This window comes from Orbicella faveolata, unplaced genomic scaffold, assembly GCF_042242905.1.
Source record: "Orbicella faveolata isolate gen_17 unplaced genomic scaffold, um_ofav_v1 contig_2, whole genome shotgun sequence".
In the NCBI taxonomy this organism is placed as follows: Eukaryota; Metazoa; Cnidaria; class Anthozoa; order Scleractinia; family Merulinidae; genus Orbicella; species Orbicella faveolata.
In genome coordinates this window covers 5935704-5956861 of record NW_028301547.1, presented here as the reverse complement: position 1 = coordinate 5956861, position 21158 = coordinate 5935704, and the positions used below count along the sequence as shown (strand labels likewise).

The 21158-nt window shown below is 36.8% G+C and overlaps 2 long non-coding RNA genes across 2 annotated transcripts in view; both read left to right on the top strand.

Moving 5' to 3' along the window:
* The first annotated feature begins 1963 nt into the window (after positions 1 to 1963).
* LOC149111693 (uncharacterized) lies at positions 1964 to 11285 on the top strand. The gene is made up of 3 exons (XR_016207396.1): positions 1964 to 2437; positions 5986 to 6054; positions 10850 to 11285. It is a non-coding gene; the product is annotated as an uncharacterized LOC149111693 (long non-coding RNA).
* Positions 11286 to 18915: 7630 nt separating this feature from the next.
* LOC110061399 (uncharacterized) overlaps positions 18916 to 21158 on the top strand; it is a 54487-nt gene continuing 52244 nt past the window's right edge. Inside the window, exon 1 of the long non-coding RNA XR_016207395.1 lies at positions 18916 to 19472. This is a non-coding gene — a long non-coding RNA (uncharacterized LOC110061399). The remainder of the gene's footprint in view (positions 19473 to 21158) is intronic.

The window sequence follows — 21158 nt, the reverse complement described above, 5'->3', positions numbered from 1 at the left end:
GTAAAAGCTTCAGTAAAAGTATTCCACGCTGATGACTCCATGTCAACGAAAAGCGGAAGCTGTTAAAAGAAAACTTGACAATGAATTGATCGCTTCATCATTGGATAGTTCGAAGAAGAGAATGGTAGGCACGAGGAGAAGAAGCGAAAGATTGATCACGCAAAAGAAGCACAATTTGCCCATCAAAAAATGTGTCAGAAAGCCATGGACACCATGAACAATGTGAACGACTAGCTCACAAAAGTGAATACCTATTTAGATAAGGCCAAGAAATAAGGAAGAAAAAAGCCATGTTTTTGCTCAATATTTATTCTAGTCTGGCATTTCTCAGCTATTTAATTGAACTGTTTAATATAAGGTTTGTTTAACGCATTTTGACCACAAAAATATAGTTTCTGTTTGAACCTGGTTTGCTCGGTGCACATAGCTAAGCTTTCTAAATCGGTTCAAGTTTCAAGCGAGACCTAGATTGAAATGAGATCGAGAGCGATTCTGCTCGATAAACAGAGATTAAAACATTGGAAGCATTGTTGTTTGTGTTTGCGAGAAACCATCTGGAAATTAGAACGGTGTACTTTAGAACGTGCTGGCTCTATTGTTCTTGCACATTAGCATTTAAGGATTCCATTTAGCATATGAGAATCGGGGTTTGTGAAATCATTCTACTCAGTCGAGCATAAAACAGCAACTACAAGGGTTCAATTCATCTAAATACGCTTACAAATTGCTGAATCCCAACTGAATCGTCTTCCAGTGCAACCTCGTTGCTTGACGCTTGTGTTAATAAAAGGATACGTTGTAGTCAAGAGAGGGAACTGACCGCTTGTTGAATAATCTCAATCGGTTCATATTCAAGGAATGAAAAGTTTCAACAACACTTTACGAGTTTTTCGTGCTGCGACTGAAAAGACATCATCCATTCAGCAGCACTTGAAGTAAAGTTTTGTTTTGTTTTCCCGAGAACCTCGAACTTCCCCGTGATGAATTCAACGGAATTATCGAGATTCGAGGGAAAACAGAACTTTCTGTTTCCCAAGGGATCAGTAATTAAGTCATAAAAATTATCCCTAGGTTAATGATACAAGCAAGATCCAGGACATCTAAAAGTTTCTGAAATCCAGTTTCAAACTTAAGCCATAGAAGTAAACTAACACCAAGGAAGGTTATGCAATATGTCTTATGAAACATATGTGAATACGTGGAATCACGAAGGACTTAAATAGATTCAAGCACGGACAGCGAATGTTTTATTCTCATTCACAACGCCTGCCTTAAGACTGAAAATGACGTAAATTTATTCACTGGACATTTCTAACACTGCGACATTTGAGCGTTCGAATTTTGCTTTGAGAACTTGGTTCAGCTGTGATTTTTGGATTAAGCAATTGCCTTCTGACCATAAATCAAACGATAAGAGCGCGTGTTATATTCAGCTAAACTCGCCAAAGGCGTAGTGAACATTGGTGAATATTTACCGAGACGAAGTCGAGGTGAATATTAACCTATGTTCACTGAGCCTGAGGCGAATAATTGGAATAATTAGAATAATTTCCAAAGGTGAATATCAAAGACTACAAAATATTCTTAAAAGCCTTGAATACGACTTCTTGAAAAGATTTTTGGTCCAAGGGCGACAGCAGTCGTTTTGAAAATTCTGCATCCTTTCAAATATCCTGGACTTGGAGTGCTGTCTTTCGAATAAATGACAACTTCATTCAGCAACTGTCCGCGTCGTATGATGAGCTTTTCGACCAATCAGAGTGTCCAATTCTTATAAGCTAAATAAATATATATATATATAACCAAAATAGATTGTGAACTAAGAGCAGGCAAGTCTGGGCAAGCCTGTTGTTCCTTTGTTAAAAACCGCGTTTCACTTTTTAACAGGAAGTATGGGCTATTGACCAAGTGTGGAGTCAAGATGGCTTGATATTGGCCAAGTTCTTTTTTTGCCTTTTTATGGACCGAGACGGAGTCGAGGTCCATAAACTCGCAAAAAATGAACGAGGCCAATATCCAGCCATCTTGACCAAACAAGCTTGGTCAATAAATAATTTATTATATGGCTTTCGGGGAAATGTTTCTTGCGGGACACGGCGGGTAGTCCCGAGCGGCCAAGTTAGCCCCATCTTGCCCGCTCGGGTAGCCAATCACAGCGCAGGATTTGATTCATCTTCCCCGCTCACAGAGCTAGCCATATAATAAGGAATCTTAATTAGTATGAGTTACATTCCAAACGGGGCTTGTCTTTGCTGAAGCTATGCTACTGAAGTCTCCCGGTGAACGTAACCGAAGGCAAAATAACGAAAAACGACGTTTGTGAACAGACATCTTTCCTCTTCTTCCTGCCGAGGATCATTTGCAGTAGAGAACTAGTAAATTTTGATATAAGGACTGCTGGGACTCTATTAATATCACAATCATGGAGCTTCAAAAGGTAAGTTACACTATCCCTTATGTATTACTATATATTACTCCTTACATATTATTTGGGCAAAAACTTGAACTTTTTAGCCTCCCTACTTTCATTCTAGTACGGTTAACATTTATGACTCGGGGGAAAAACTTGTCTTTAAACTTTGCAAATGAAATGTCTTGATCATCGCGAAAGAAAGATCGCACACAGAAATGATTACTGGCCACTCACATAGTGCCGTTAATGTTACATTTCTTTTGCTCACAATCAAATAAACCGTAACTCTTCGGCGGATATTCTTTGTCAGGAAATGTAAGACCTTGCATTCTCGAAAGACAAAATTTGACTGTTGCCATGACGATCTGGACGGGGAAACAATTCATTCCGAATAATATTCTAAGCATTTACCACTCTGGTGGAATTTGAATTACAAGAAGCTCTAAGAGCTTAGAACTTGACATGGGAATTTAAGCGCTCAAAGCCACTCATTTTCTATAAATAGCCCGGCTTAACACAGGGAACCTTTCTGAAAAATAGTCACGCGAGTCACAAAACGTTCGAGACTTGCGTGAGTCAAAGTTCGGGGAAATTTTCCAAGTGACCTCAGTTGTTAGTTTCATCTGCTTGCCTGGACAGGTTCTACCTATAGCAGGATCATGTAATTAAACTCATAGGAATGAAGGGAGCCTTAATTAATTCAATTCACGCGAACAAAAGCAAATTTTCCCGAAGAATTAGAAAGCCTAACTGACAAAGCACTTTTTCCTGTTTTATTTTCAAATACGTCATTAGCCGCCTTGGGAAGCGGTCACACATTGAGTCATACAAACATTTTAATTAGTGTTTATGAGACCAAGCTGTCAGGTTGGCTTAATGTCTGTTTCTTTAGTTCCGGTAGAGCGCATGCACAAAAAAAAAAAAAAAAGGCAATGAAACCTACGTTGAAGCGTGCTTTAAAACCTTTCGGAAACAAGGAAATATCATCCACAGGGAAACTATCGCTTTTATCACTATACTGCACTTAACCATTTATCTCAAACAATGTCCTCGTTCCAGTTGATCGAAAGCGTCGAATGCACTATACTATATCTTTTATTACGGCTGGTCTCTAAAGAACGGCTATCAGCCGCGTTGAAAAGCAGTCATGAGAGTCATACTTACAGCTACATGTTTTATCACCGGAAGTACCAAGTGTAACAAGTTGAGGAGACACCAATGACTTTTCAGGAGCCAACTGTGGAGGCAGCGTGGCCCAGTGGTTGGGCGCTGGATTTGTAATCCGGAGGTCCCAGGATCAAATCCTCTTCCCTGCTACCAGATGGATTTGTGTTTGATGGCCCCAGATTCAACTCCTCAGTCCACGCCCTGTAAATAGCCAACTGGTCACCCTTCCGTCAGTTGGGATTTTTAACAAGTTTCTGTTCAATTCACAATATTTGTTTGCTCATTTCAGTGTACTCAATTAGCACACTAGTGCTTAAGACTTTGACACTTAAATAAAGTGATTTATCTTTATTTTTATTAGTACCATTTTTCTTATTTTAATGTTGTGATCGTACACAAGTAGTTATATCATTCTAATTCGACCGGTTAGAGGACCCACTCGAACACCAGCTAAAACTGATGTGGCTTCCTGTAAGATTTTTTTGGTTTTATTTTTAGTGCGAAGCTAGGCTGCCAACAGGCTCCCGGCGGGGACGGAAAAAAAAAGAAATTGGCGAATATTGGGAAAGGTACTCCAAGTGAGTGAAATGCTAGTTCCTGACCGAAAACGTGGCCTTCAGATGTCAATAATTTCGTAAGCTGGACGCAATATGACGGAGAGAGAGGAAAAGAAAAAAGACCGTAACAGAAATCGTGGTTTCGTAGATGTATTATTACGGTATTATTATTATTATTATTATTATTATTATTATAATTATTATTATTATAATTATTATTATTATTATTTAAAAAAATTATTATTATTGCAAGATTCTGTGCGACAGATTTTGAAGTTCATATAAAGCACTTGGAATTACTGATAAAATGAAACTGATGATGAAATTCTGCACAATATCTCTGAAATTTGACGTTTATTTTCTCAAGTTTCCATGGGAAGTTATCTTCGGAGTTATTTATATCTTTAGCTTTTAGAAAAATGCAAAAAGGACTGTAATATACTTAAAATTATTCTGGTACAGGGTTTTTGTCTACTAAAAACGGAAGTTGCTCGATTTCCTATCGGATTTTGTCTTGACGGTTTCCGTTTCCGATTCTCTTGGTTCGAATGCAGTTTCAACTAGCACGTATAAATTTGCCAATGGTTTAATGTGCTCCCGTGCTCGTCTAAATGCTAGCTTTTGTTAGGCTGGAAAGCACTACGAAACTACTATAATCTGAGTAACGTCACTAGCTGTTATTTCAAATATGCCAGCCAGTAATAGCTGTTAAAAAACACAGCTTCTACTTCTCCTAAACCAGACTTATGTATTTCTCAAGTAATAAAATTTTTTATCGTTCGTAAAAGTTACCCGCAAACATCTCGTTTTTCCGCTTTCCTTACTAGCGATTCTAATACCTCGCTTTGTTATTACTTATCATTTTAATTATAGCACAGTTCTGACCAATCAGATGCATTTTAAAAATATTCTTGGAATCAGATTCAGCGCAACATCAATCACTCGGCTTTTTTATAATGCAGACTTGTCGTTTACTACACAAAATGTTCATGAATCGTTGAGTGAACCTTATTCTTGGAATGAATGAGGCTTAGCTAGAAGATCAAGGTGTCTGTGGTACAGTGATTTTTGGTTAAGCGCCCCAAGGTCTAATATACAAAAGATCTAGTATCTTGAAAGAGAAAGTATTACCAGAAAATAAATAGAAGAAAGTCGTACATTTACTGCTATCCAAGACTCAATGAGCGTGCATTTACATAGGAGAAAATGTATGCACTGTTGTTATGCAACCATTACGAAACGTTTCTGATCGAGTTCATGGCTGTTGAGCGTGCTATGCACCTATCAATAATAATATGCTAATAAACAGTTTTTTTGGTTATTATTATTATTTTCATTTGTTATAATGCTGTAGTGGAAGTTTATGCGAATCCGAGTTGTACAGTATTCAGGTGTGAATGCACAGAATCTGCATAATCGTTTCCTTAATATTGTATATATTGTATACAATATATGCTAATATAACGCTTTGCCCATGGGAATGCTGCACGTGCTCATGAGATATGTTACAGTTCTATCAGCCAACAGAGCCAATAGTCTTAAGTTCACAAATTATAGATCGAAATAAACTTAATTAACTATGGAGGCAGTAAAGCTATGGACATATGCTCAAAACACAGAAAGGCGAAACCCTTCGGTTCGATTTAGACTTGTGCAGGATTCTCGAAATTACATACCTGAAGGGCGGTTTTATGTTTTACAAACTAACAAAGAGAGTCAAGTTATTTCAAACATCATAACTAAATTTTGCCTGGAAAGTGAGTTCATATTACAACTTTTACAACTTTTTACTATAGCTATTCTGACAATATAGCTATTTAAAAGAGTGTTATATATTTTTCTGTACAGGTTCATATTGAAGCGTAAGTCCATCAACCACTGCAGTGGCATTCATGGACTCGGAAGAGAAGTAAAAAGGTATGTCTAAGCATTGCTGACCAGGAAAGGTGACAAATTTGTTGGAGTGAAGTCGAGATATAGCGCGAGCGCAGTTTACTTTTGTAAAAGTTTTCATTTCAGAGAGGTTGAATGGGAATACCCTTCTAATTTACATACTAAGTCCAATCAATTTTAGATTTGTCGTTATGGTTTTTAAAATAATTTGAATCTGTCTCTTGCAGCGACCAAAGTCGCTTCGGAAGATAGTTTTTCGTCCAGTGCCGGCAAGAAGGTTTATTAATTATTTATTTTTAATTTGCACCGTCCGAATTTTTATAGAATCTTATAACATGATTGTTCTCAGCACCGACAGATTTTTTTCCCTCTAAAATTCACCAAAAGAGGTCTCAATGCTCACTCTATGCAAGGCTCGTCTTAATAATTTTGCTTTTTGATTAAATACCCTGCAAATTCTGCGAAACACGAGTTAAAATTTTGCGTTGCAAAATGAGGCCAATTGATTTTTCATGACTCCTTCCTGTTTGTACTTTCGTAACGATGGCTAGGAATTGTTTTAACTGTTTCTTTTGAACGTAAAACACCGGTTTGAACACGAGAGCGGTACAAACGATTTTAACAACAGTCTTAATCAAGGAAGGTTCAGTTACAGGAAATTATATATATTTTGAGGTGGAAAAATCACTTGGATGACAAATTGAGTAAGATGAAACTCTGTTCCATTGTATTACCATGACAGTTATTTATTTTACTGTCAAGTAAAAGTAGATTAATTACCAGTACACAAGCTTCAGTACGTCTACTTTTTGAGAAGTATCATGCAGTTCTGTTATTTATCTGACTAATTTAGATTCATTTGTTTTGGAAGTTACTTTAGGGTATTGTCATAATATTGTTTTTGTTGAATTATTTCGATTTATCGAACAAACATAGCGACAAAAACCGATAGAGCCATGTATTATCTAAAATTCATTCCCCTTTCTCGATTGAAAGGTTAATATTGGCATCGAGATGCGTTTATGGAACAACTTTAAACCGAGCCTAAAACTAAGACCATCTTCCCCGTGGCCCGTGTGTTTCGGTCTGCAGTGAACCAACGCACGACGTTCAATAGAAAATCTTAAACCGAAACCACTTCAATGACGGTTCCTAAACATCCGTAGGGACGGTAGTCGCTGGGCGAAACTAATGCTGGCTCGCGAGGCAAAGGCCTCTGGGAATGATAGCACAGCATAAAGCTACAATTTCAATGAGAATGAGGCCATTGCGGTTTAAATGTTTTTCTTGCAATTCAACTTCACAGAATGTCAAAGTACCTAAAAAGAGACAAAAACATATTATCAAGAAACACTATCCTAAAAAGAAACATGGAGGACAGTCGACGTTTTTTAAGAAATCCATGCCACCTCAATGTCTCTTCTATAAAGTTAAAGACGTCCTTCGATCAGGTATCGAAGCGAGTGAAAAACAAAGCCGCTTTCGTTACGTCTACTATTACACATTCGCTTTTAAAGTTGGTATATTCCGTAATGGAAATGGAGGATTCAGCTCTGCGACGAAGACGGTAAAAATCGTTTGTGACCACTTAGAATGTGCAAAGTGCGGACGCCATTGGCCGAGCGAAGTAGTTACAATTTATCCATATATATAGAAAACTATTCACCTGACTACGGAAAAAGACAGCAAACGTCGTGAGATTTAGTTCTACAGACTGAGAGTTTGACAAACCAACCGGTAACAGCCATGAAAACAAAGGCATGTCGAAAGGACCCTTTAGCTCGCTTAAGATCCCTGCACGCTGTTCGCTTGGGATGTGTTGAATTTTCTCCAGCTTCTACTGACTTTGACTTACAAGTATACTTTCTGTCATCACCCAAATAGCTTAACTTTTAGTGTAAACCTAATTCAAAGGAAAAGAACGTAAGCGTGATACCTCTGCAGAAAACAAATATTCCAGTACTTTATCTAAAAACCGGTTAAATACGCGTAAAGCCTGTTACATAATTTCTTACATCTAAGCTATTAGTCAAACTAATATGTAATTAAACTGTCATCAAAAGCCAAAAGAAAGTTCGCAACTTTATGCTTCTGCACAACACCAAATAACTAATGCTAGCGTAAGCTAGTTACTGTAGTAAAATAAAAAACTGTAATGTTTAGGTGTACTTCTGGCTACCTATCATAAGATTTAAGTTCTGCTTGAAGCGATTTAATCTCATGAATAGGGACTTAAGATTTTAATTGATCTTCTTCCTCGTTGTCGGTATTGTAAACCTTAAATAAAATAGTATTTCACTATTTTTCAGCTACGAGATTATGAAAAGTTAAGCAGAATAATAGAATCACTAAATCTATAGCAGATAAACCACCTACCTATAAGGGATGTTCAAAGGAACTTTTACCCCGGAATGCGTATGGAAAGTCAGGGACCGGTTCTTTTGTTCAGTATCTAGGGTCTTCAGATAAAAGGCTCCATTTTGCTAGGCTATACCAGTAGGTCTATAGTACAGTTTAGTTGTAGAGAGGGGCAGAGTAGAGCTTCCTCTAACGGAAAAAAAAGAAACATGTGGAGTACCTAAGCCTACTATTTGTCTTTGCTTGCTGGTTGAGGAAACAACAGTGTAGCCTCTTAAGGAATTGGTGCTAGATTCTCAGGGACAATAAATTTCTCACCTCGTGCATAAAAAAGTTGTGCAATGGTAATTCTCGCAGCCTACAAATAGATATGCTAGTTGAAGTTAAGTAACAGCGGCTGTTGATATTTCTTCTGTTGCTATGGTTAGGACTTTGTAGTCGACTAGCTGATAATTCAACTAAAGAACAGGCAAAAGTATGAAAACCACAAGGACATTTTACTGTTGTCAACGTATTTAGTATGTATACCATTTGCTATATTGACATGGATAAAAACAGCCCTCGGAATAATGAAAGTTTGTTCTTGTTGAACTATTCAACTAACTTGTCACAACTTTCCTATAATAAACTTCAGATAAAATTTAATACTATTCAAGTGTCCATTAACTTTGTATTAAATCTTATCTTCTCCACAACCAATAAATCACAAACCTAGTTTTGATTTCATTGGCAACAAGTAGTGGTGCAAAAGCCTAATCGATTGTGTTCCTGTAATTCTGGTGCAAATGTTATCATATCAGATGGTAGTTTCTTCTGGGTCATTTCTGGCATCTGCTCTCTATTAGAAATTAAAAACAAAGTATATATTATTACATGTAGAAGTAAACGCAAAAGTGTCACTGTATTCTTGAAAATTCGACAGTTTTGGGTTGTTGCGATTATGAGAACCAACCTATGTCACTGACCCGTCTAAAGTCTTCATTTAGAATTGTTTCATTGTACCACCATTTGCTTGGTCGCTTTCGGGGGTGCTTTAGCCAGACTCCAAATAGCTTGATCATAGTTGTAGATTGGAAGGGAATCTCGGGTACAATTCACTAGCCTCGATTTATTCTGTAACTGCCATGCTCATATCATTCTTTTTTATAAACTGTTTTTCATTGCTAATGTTTTAAGGAGTTTAGCATCAATCATAATCAAAAGTAAAGGACACAAATCAATTATACAAAATTCATTGCAAAGTCGAAATTCACGCTCGCGCCTTTAGTGAGAGCTCATTGTTGGATTTCCCATCAAACAAAGTGAGACGTATAATGCATGGTTGGGCAGCTGTTGTTGTGTTATGACATTAAAATAGTTTGTATAAAGGCGTTTAGCAACATATAAACTACGAAGCTGCGAAGACACCGATTATCAATGACTTCTTAATAATGGTAATAGGACTGAGTGGAGTCCAATTCGGTCATACGATACGTAATCATACGAGTGATTAACAAAATCGGACGACCGCGAAGCGGGAGTCCGATTTGTTAATTGGACAACACGATGTCCTGTTACCAATTAATCAAAACTATGACAAAATTCGAGAAACGAACAAACCATCGATTGAGCGCTGAACGATTAAACATCGTTATGAATGCTGAAAAACACAGCAGTTTACTCAACAAAGTGCACCCCAGCAGCGCGTGCAAATTGACGCGTACTGTCCAGTTACAAGCATGACGCCTACACTGTCCAATTAATGCTCAAATCGGGCTGCTGATAGCTAATCACGTTCGAGAATTTTGTTATAGTTTTGATTAACAGAAAAATAGGCTCCATGCAAGGGAATTTAAGAAAAAAAAAAAAAGGCAAACCATTTTTCCTCCGGTAGGAGAAGACAAAAGTTTAGGAATGAATGACATCTCCAGTGTTGAATAAATTAGTGTCACTTGCACTTTACAGTAGGGCCAGTTATGTTCTAAGTACAATGCAAATTGCATTCGGCTTGGCCAGATAACACCTCACCATTGATTATTCTGAATATCATTCAAAACCTAATCCAAAGAGTGTTTCCTATTACACCATGTGAAAAAATATCATTTTAATTGAAAGTGGATTTGGGCTTCACTTTAAAGTACTTTATTTGTGTAGGCGGTGCTATGTGAACTATCCAGTGTGCTGCAACCCTGCTTTACCAGCAGTAATCCTTGACTTATCCCCCTTTCCTCTGTGCTGAAAGAAATATCCATATCCACTCAAAGAAAGGTGATCTAATTTCTGATTGGGTCAAATTACCTTTGTGGTAGGGGTACATTTATGAATAATTTCTGGAGCACCTTCTAAAAGAAACCTCCAAATGGAACTAAAATCAACATGTGTTCAAAGTTACACAAATACCTAGATCCATGCAGAGTGGCTTTGTGGTTGATGATTTATTGATAGCTTGAATAATATTATTGTTTGTTCCCTTTCCTTTTAGGTTTATTCCAGTACTGCTGCTGTCTTGGCATTTTGAAGGACACATTTATATATTGCAAACAAGCAGCCACAAAAAACATGGCTGGGAGTGCCAGCAGCCCAAGATATACAGCTGTACCAGTTGTTGTCCAGTTTTAAGAATGATCAACAAAACTGATTTCCCTTATATTGTACTGTGTGTCCTGAAATTCAATTGATAACTGGTCAAATCAATCAGTTGTAGGTACCAAGGATATCAGTTGTTGGTACCTATCGGTATGTTTTAACCCATGGATAATTTGCAATGTTAATCTTTTAAATGGCTGTAACCACTCACCGACTGGATGTTTCTGAATGCTATTGTTTGGCTGGACAATTTTCTCAATTTTAGTTTTTCTCTTTTTGCAGCAAAAAAAGAGGAATATTTCAATATTAAAATAGTTCTTTTTTTACCATAACTGGATGGAGAGGATCAAACCGATTTTTTTAGCACTTTTTCAACACCTATACATTTACGGATCGATAATAACACTCTTTATTCAGAGATGCTACAATATTGGTATCACGTAAATGCCAGGTCATTGGTCATTCAATAATCTTAACCTTGACTGCTTATGATGTTATCAAGCAACAGTGCAAACTTTAAGTTGACAAATTAAGGTGGCTCTGAGCCCCCTCCTTATAATTTACTCAAACTTTGCAAAACGTTGCATCTCACCATGCTTATCATAATTCGAGAAAAAAAGTTTTGGTCTACGAGCCTTTTTGTCCAGCGCTTACAGCTAAAACTAGAGGTGCTACAAGCAGGTTGTACTATTGCTATGGTAACGTTTTATATATATATATATATATATATATATATATATATAAAGATGACCAATAATCGAACATTTGTGTGATACCATTATTGTAGGATCAAGTCACAAGGGGTTAGTAATGATCCATAAAAGTATAACTTATGGAAAAAGTTAGAAACTTCTGTTGGCCAGCTGAGAATGCAAGAAATTACATAATCCGCTCATTTGTTCTAAATTGTGCGAGAAAAATCAAGTGTTTAATACACCAGTTTTCCCTCGGGTGTCGAAGAGTAATAGGTTTTTGCAAAGCTACGCTTAGCGATTGGCTAAAAACAGTCGCGCCACTTTGTCATCCAATCACTTGTTTTCCCGCCCTTCGAGTCAGCTGCATCATTTGCCCTGAGTTTTGATTCTGTGTGCTTTGGGATTGATCAACGGCCGAAGAATAAGAGTTTCTGGGATTAACTTTGTTGTGGTTTCATAGGCTTCCACTGTCAGGCTGCGATGTCTTAACAAGGACGTATATCGACATATTTTTCGAACGAGACAAACAAAAACGAAAAATTAGTTAAATATATTAGGAGTAAACCATCAAACGTAATTTTAGATTTGGTTCAAAATTGTAAATATTTACGAAAGTTTGTAGACCTACGTTCTTGTTTTGGCGTCACAGCCTAACTAGTCCGCGGTTTCTGACCCAGCCGGAAGAGAAAATTCACGTTTTTAGATGGCTAAAACGCGGTGAATTAAAAAAAATATATGCATTCTCCATTCTCAGACAGATAGCTAACCAATTTAAACGGTAACATGAACAATGCTGCAATTGCAACGGAAATATTATTTCCTAGAGCTTTTATATTTTGGCTTAGTTTATTCATTTCGGCGAGACAATAAAATGTCTCAACTGAATTGATAGCGGAAAAACAACTTGATACATGGTTTGGCACAATAAAAATATAACCGACCGAAGGAGCAACACTATTTATTTCAAAAAGTAAGCGTATTAAAATTTTTGCAACAAGTGAGTTGAGAATGGTAATTTCGTGTCATGGACATCGGTTGTTCGCGATGGTCAAGACAAGCGCAAATATCACCTTTTCTGAAGTAACTTTAGCTGCAAATTATGTGGAGTTAGCAATATACTATCCGCTCAGTTTATCCATTTCTTGACATTCGAATGTGGTAAAACAAGCCGTAAATACGAAAAACCAAAAAAAAATTATGTCTGTGGACAATTTTTCATGTAACTGTGCAAATTGGTAAGCAATCTGCCTCTTTTCAACAATGTAAGATATGGAATCCGGAAACCGGAATACGGAAACGGAATCCAGATTTCCGGAATCCGGAAACCGGAAACCAGATTATTGATGTCAAGATGTTGATACTGAGAATGACGACAGAAATAATTCACTTCAGCAATGTCCAATGAGTAGACAATATTTTGTTGTTGCTTTTGTTTTTCTTTTCTTCCAGCTTCAACCGAAAATGTAATTGTGAAACAACATGACTAGTTTTAAACAACCTCTAGCTATATATCTGACCCAATTGTTCCAAAGGTGGGTCCGCTGTCACAGGGTAAATCATTATTCAATCAGAGTCAATGATTTTTCGAGTGGATAAAGTTATCCATCCTTTGTTAAACCTGGCCCCGGCGGGACGGCAATTCTTGTCCAGATCAAAGTACTTCGAGAAGACAGGTGAAACGCGCTATAGCAAAAAGGCATTTCTCACAGCATTGATATTCAAGCGATGTTTGCGTGCAATGTGTTTCTGGTAATCTTTAGGCATACTTTAACAATATGTGATAATTTCAACGAGGGTGGTGGAATAGACAAAATAATTTTGACAGCGTATTATTATTCCCCTTCATTTTTGCTTCAAATTAGCTACTAAAATAAAAGTTGTAAAGCTACAATTGGCATTTGGCTAAGGTGAGAGGAATATCTTAGAGACCAATAGCAACTACAAAATAATTCTAAAAGCGAGTTATGTTAACTTTCTTTGCAGAGTTCAAATAATTTTTTTTTTCCTGAAATGAAATTCTCAGTAGGAGTTATTTAACTCCGTCTCGCAAAAAAGTAACTCCATTTTGGCGTTGAAACAACTCCTGTTTGGATTTTTATTCCCCAACATAGCTTTACCTTGGGTAGTTGAATTAACTCTTCTTCAACAATTATCATATTATAACTCCTCTTAAATAGGATGTGCATGAATTGCATGCATTAATTTTCGTCGGTTGCAACTGTTTCCTAACAATTGGAAAATGGCTCCCAGTATCCTGCACGCACTTGGTTGCAAACTCGCATACTTTTAATTCAGACAGAAGACCCAAATTTTCGTTCCCTAGCGCGTTGGTAAGTGACTTACCCTGAGTAATAATTCATTTTGTGGGAATCCCATGATTAGAACGGATGACAGCTCACACAACACTAATTATCGATCGATTTGTTTTCTTCAAGTAGCCATTTACTAAATGTTATTAGCCCACATGTAAATGAGCAGTATTTTACGGGTAAATGCAATGGAAGCATGTTCTTGTCATGTTGGTGTCTCGAAACGTTTTTCACGTAGTATCAGCCTTGCAGTCTAATTGCTTTGTTTTAGGAAATGCCGTCGCCTTTACAAAATTGTCAAGTTGCTTTGGCGAGATATCTTCAAAAGGAGTTGTAAAGTCTCTCCGATTTGAAAACACGCTCTTAGAGATTTTACGAACTTCACTGTTTTAATTTCGCTAATCTCTAAACAATAACACTTGAGTTGCTTTGCCCAAGTTGTTGTCAATTGTCGAAAATTGCAGTTGTAAACAAATAGTTTTGTGTCGGGTTTCCCGATAAACTCACGTCTAAAAGTAATCAAAGATTCCTAAAAGCTAACTCATTCATGCATATAACAAAAATCATGGCAAAAGTGCAATGACTTGTTGAAGATGTTTCAAACCACACCCCTCATCTGTCCCAACCAAAGTCCTGACTAAAGGTCACTAGCTGTAACTACAAATAAACTTGATTGGTTAGTTTATTTTAAAATTGATATGCGATATTTTGCCATTTTTGTCTCGTCAGTGTGAGTCGTCGGAGGAGAAAGAAAACTAAAATACCAGTCCAAGCAATTAGAATGCCATTTCCAAACACAACAACATTTTTAAAACTCTATTTTTATCAAATTTAACAAAATTTAATGTTGACAAGACTGATCAAAGGAAAGCTTTAAAGTGCCACTATGATGAAATTCTCGATATCCATTTCTTTACATTTTCGTACACATTAGGTCTTTCCTAGATATCTTGCCAAATTTCAATTTTCTACGAGCATTAAAACTCGTGGTTTTTGGACCTTAATTTCCGAGAATTTACGGCCGCCATTAATGATAACAATTAATTTAAAAAATTGCACGAATATATGAGCCAAAGTTTTTGTTATTCTTTATGCGAATTGCTGTGCTAATTGTTGTTATAATTTCAACCCGTGTGGTATTTTTGAAAAAATGACGTCATTTTCTCAAATTCTCAACCAAGACTTGGAACAAGGAAAATTAATGGCGGCCGTAAATTCTCGGAAATAAAGGTCCAAACGACATGAGTTCTAATGTTCGTAATAGATTGAAATTTGGCAAAAAAAAATCTAGGAAAGACCTACTGTGTGGGAAAATGTAAAAACATGGGTATGGAGAATTTGATCATAATGGCACTTTAAACTTCCTTTCTAACTTCATTTATCAAGTTGGTTAACATTGAGCTTCAGTCATCAAATAGAAAAATATGCCACTACACTTACAGGTATATCTCATCTAATCTTCTACATAACTGAAACTTAATCCTAAGAGATAATCTACAACGAATAGTAGAAATGGACAAAAACAAAGGCAATCTCTATGCAGTTTCTATAGCCTCCAATTTGAGGTGGTTGTGATTTCCGTCTAAGTATCGACAACGCAACATTTTTTGGCAAAAGTTGAAGGACTTTTTATCGTTGTCGTGCACAATTGGCATAGACAAAATAGTTATATCTGATTTTTAAATGCTAAATTTAATATCTTCTTTATGGACAGAAGTGTCGCATATATCATTTTTATTTATTTATTTATTTATTATTTATTTATTACAATCTATGTTTAAAAGGCCAAAGGAAACTTATGTCTTGTGATATATGTTTTCACTTTGTGCCCTTCGGTACATGATATTTCAGCAAACAGGGCCTCAAGAGGGACAGTTTTTGAGTAGTGACGTCTAAGTAAAAAATTAGGAGAATAACGTTGCTGATAAAAGCGATGCTAGCATCATCTGTCCACAACATGATTGTCACAGACCTCACTTTTCAAAATTCTCTGACCTTTTCCCTGATAAAAATAACATTTCCCTTAAAGAATAAATACAAAATGACAGATCCAGAAAGGCTAACAGCTGTCCTTTCCGCCCATTAATGGAGACTCGTACTTTTTCAGCAAATTTTTCTTCGTCATTAAGGAAAAAATATCATTAAGATCACAGGGACCCTAAATGTTTCGTCCAGCTCCCAATGATGTTAAATCAGTGACTTTTCTTCAAAATGTCCATTTTCCTTGACTCAAAGTAAAAATTCCCTGGTTTTCCCTGAACTTAAACAATTTCTTTCCCCTGATCATTTTACGGACACGTGGGAACCATACACAAGAAGTGCACCATTTAGGGGTCATTGTCGTCCTCTGTTGCGATTCTTCCATGACAATTCACACCAACATATACCATGCGAACGCAGACGTATTTCCGGCTGTCGCTTGTCTCCTCCGAAAATAGTCTGCGAACCTGAGCCAGGAAACGATTTCTGTAACGTAATGACTTCTGTTTATCCTTGGCCAATTAAATTCCATGATAGGATAAAACTCGAGTGCTCCTTGCAGCAAATACCTCGCGCAGTAGTTCTGGGGCTACCTGAGCTAATCTGTGATTGGCTTAAAATTCCTACGTCACAGAAATCCTCGTCCTTGTAAATAGCCAACTGGCCAGTTGGGATTCTTGACAATGTTATGTTCAATTTGAATTATTTGTCTCAGTTGTCTGCTGGGCCCCACTAGCTTTTGTGGTATAAACACTGTCGGGGGTAAACAGGTTACATTAACTTGACTTTGTGATTCATTGTTCTGGTATCATCAAAGGCAAAAAAACGAACGTACTTTACAGACGATGGAGTTAAACTTCTTGTTTTTTCTTGATTTCGGAGGAGACAATCTTTTACCAATTTTATGTACTGAAGAATTTAATACCTACTTTAAAGAATAAAGATTCCCTCGAGGTGTTTTGCAATAATCCGGAAAGTGCTTAAATTAGATTTGTTTGTTATTCAGGAGAAGCTGGCACCATGGTCAGCGGTTGTTTGCATTCAACCAATCTGTTACGTCACGTCCGCTATTTCTGCTAACGCCGCCCCATCCGTCTACGCAGAATGCTGCTAACCCCGTTTCCCCCACTCCACAATACCTCATCCATTACTTGCTTCGCTTTGCAATGAATGAGTTACGGTGATTCCTTAGTATTTCTTTGCGCATCCCTGCTGCGCACGATTTTCGCGTCATTAGCGCGCGCACATGAGCGCGTACAAAACGTAAGAGATTACAACGTATGGAGATTTCTGCGTTTTGTTTCTTCAATTTATTCGGTTTGATGAAATGCTTATTGGTGAATTTTTTCAAAGCTAAGGCCGATAAAATGACTACAAATCATAGCTCACAATCGGAACAAATCAGACTACAGTTCTTAACAATAGAGGCTTAGAATACACCATTATGCAAATTTCAAGACAAGAGACTATTTTGCCCATGTGAACCTTGATTGCCCAGAATTTCGTTTTCATGTTATCAAGAAACGACGCACCGCACTTGTTTTGACTCCATATTGGGCATATAAAGATACATTTGAAGCCCGTAAAATACGTAATCTTGGCCCTTTTGCTAAGTGCTTTATATAGCGATCATTAATTAAAACTTCCCATTTTAAGACAGACGAGAGGTAATGCTCTTAAGCTAAGTTGATCTTATGTTCTAGTATTGTAAATTATTTCAATGCGAATACCGAGAACTTGGTCAATTTCCGGATATTTTTGGCATACAGTCGACTCCCTGTAACTTGAACCCTTGCTAACTCGAACACTCAGTGGCAAATCGGTTAAAGTTCTGGCGCTAACCCGACCCAAAATCGAGGCCCCAGATTTCCGTCATACGTTTACAGTACTTTTACCCTCAGTGCGTAACTCGAACCCTCAATAACTCGACCCTCCCGCTGACTCGAAGCAATTTTCGTTTCCCTTCAGGTCATTTTCTATATAATTTTACCCTCGATAACTTGAACCACGTCTGTCAATACCTGAAAAGTCAAAACAAACAGTGTACTGTGGTCCAAAACATTATAGATTTATTTTGAAGCAGCCGTGTGAACTTTTTCCTTTTACATTACACAAAACATGTCAGTTCGGTTTATACGAAATTAAGAAATATACTGTTCCATTTTCACTCGGCTTTCCCATAAATTTGATTAAAATGTACACTGCATGAATAGCAAAAGGAACTTACATGAACTTTGAAAATGTAAATCGTATGAGCTTTGTACCAGCAGCCCGACATATGCATTGTTCTTTTTAAAAAACCTGTACAATTCACAGTTTCTGGACTTCTCCCCGCTGCTTTTCTTTGTTATATTTTTTCATTTACGTTACGTTCCGATTTAAACAGTGATTTAGAGATGTATTGTTATATTTTCACTCGACTTCTCTATTCTGTAATTAAATTTGATTAAAATTTAAACTGCATGAATAAGAAAACATTAAACACCGTTTTTTTTTTGTTTTTTTTTTTTGTTACTTTTAACTCCCGGTAACTGAAACCTTTTTCAATTTTCCTTGAAGGCTCGAGTTATCGGGTGTCGACTGTATTTAATTAGATTTCGTTTATTTGCAAATTTCTCGAACATTGTAAACTCTTCGACAATCAGAATAATATTTTCGAAGATAGTTACCAGCCTTTAGGCGAGCAAAGTCTCAGGATTTTCGATTTTTCGAACCTGGCCAGCGATTCTTGATATTTCCAGCCACATTTTCCAAATCAGTATTTTTTTAGTTTCCAGTCTTGTCCAATGATTGCGAAATGAAAGTTAAAGGCTTCCGCCATTTAACATGCAGAGCTAATTTTCATATCCCCGATTTCTCTATCAGCAATAACTTTCTTTTATGCTGACGACAGCTCATCTCATTAATTAGCAACCACGTTTTACGGGGATCTTTTCTTTCCTAGGCCTTTATTTTAGTTTTTGTGTTTTTACGTGGCTTTTTCTGCCTTGTACCGTTTAATAAATTACTTACTGAGCCATCTTGCTCGAGCTGTACTGGATCATACTGACCGTTGGTCGACTCATTGCCAGTACTCTCCAGCATTTTTTATTATGAATTTTTTTTTTTTTTCGCTAAAGCCATGCTTTGAATGATTTTTTTTCACCGAAGCCATGTTTACACCGTGCTGAATGCAAGTATCCCGGGTAGTGTCTTATTCTGACTTATGCAAATTATATCAGATATGAGAAAGGTATTGCTTGGTAACAGTGAAAACTTCACAAGTATTCTAATTCTGTAATTGATATAAGGGAGCAATCATTTTTATCCACCGCAACACGATTTTGCGAAGTCTTCAAATGAGCTTCTCTTGTTTTGTTCCTGGTGCATGACCAAGTCTCGATGGAGAAGTAGTACAGTTCTTTCTCGACATTAATTCGTCTAAAGCCCTCTTTCCGTGGCAGGACATATCAGAGCTCCGATGGCAAAGATTACTCCTTTCACCTGATTGATGAAAAGAGCGGATCCTTGGATCAGGTCTGAACGTTTTTCAAAGGTATTGTCCAAGAAATTACATGATAGCTATGGGTCACGTATATAAAATGACTACTTCACGCTATGTGTAAGCCTTAACAGAGCACGTACGATACTTGAACATGAACGTGAACATATCCGTTATTAACAGTGCCTAGTCGTTCAAGCGACAACGACACTAATTACGGACACAACCTTTTACTCTTGGTGGTGTTTTCTTTCCCAGGTGCCTCTGTTTTTAGAGTTGAGAGAAAAAAGAAGTATGAAAAAATTGCAACTTTGTCCTAAAAGCCACGGAGCCATCTTACAATATTGATATACCGAACATGGCCTATTAATTCAGTGATTAATATTATGGTAATCCACAGTTTTCGTTTTGCAGAATACATGTATACAAAAAAATCCCTTCATTACTGTCTTAGGCCCAGTTCAGACGCCGTACTTCACATGAGCCGAATGGAATGCTAATGAGGGAGAACAAAGGATTTTTCTCATTTGCATTCGATTCGGCTCATGTGAAGTACGGCGTCTAAACTTGTATTTTACTTAGTGGGGGAAGTAGGGAAAAGATCAAAAATTATCACAATCCCTCAAAGATGGTAAGAAGTCAGTGTCAGAATAGCGTCTATAGGCTAAATCTAAAACGAACAAACATTTCAAGTAAACATCCCGAAATCATTCAGAAACTGGTATTTGTTTTGCCTTCTGATTTTCTTCTTGCAAAAATATTTTGAAACAAACATTTAACAGTGACCAATTTCGATTAAGTGCCAGAGATGCAAAGAAAAGGATGTTAAGCCTTAATACCAAAAGACGAGAATGTTGCAAAAGTGATCGGATCTTTTCTTCTCAATTTATTCTACCTTATATTGTATTGTTTGCTTTATGTTTCATTAGTCTGAATAGATGACCCCTTTGATATGACTCAGCTTCGCCTGAAGCAAAATTCATGTAATTAAAGCGATGGTACTGTTTCATAACGAACATACATTAAATCGATAACAAACACGTTTGGGAGACTCGAATAATGATCATTTATTTCTATAATTTCTCTAATCTATTTTTCGTTAAAAAACTTATTTAAAACTGTTTTGAAATATTATTTACGCCAAACTTTTATGTATAAAATACATTTCTTAACTTTTGACAGTTTGGCGAAAAATCGTTTTGACAGACTTTAGATAACTCTATTTTTTCTTAGATAAAAAAAATATATATATGCCCTCATTATAACAAGCAAGTCTACTTACTTTTCCGCGAAACGAGTCGTTTTTTTTTTTTTTTTTTTTTTTTTTTTTCAGGCTTCTTCTTTCCAATTGCTTAAATTGGAAAATTAACTGCGATGATCATTCTTCACTCTCATCTACAACCGCAGTTCATATATGAATTATTTCATATAAACTTCACATCATTTCACTCCTCACGGGAAGATATGAACTCAATTAATTGACCTCGCTCCCAATGTGTGGCTTCATAGCTCAGTTGGTAGAGCATCGCACCGGTATCGCGGAGGTCACGGGTTCGTTGAAGCCCTGATTTTTTCAGGCTTCTTCTTTCCAATTGCTTAAATTGGAAAATTAACTGCGATAATCATTCTTCACTCTCGAATTATGATAATTCGGCATTTGTTAGAGATTTTGAAAAAGCTGTCAACAAAGTAAATCGATGGATTAGAGATGATTTTTGTCGCGAACGTTGATATATCGAA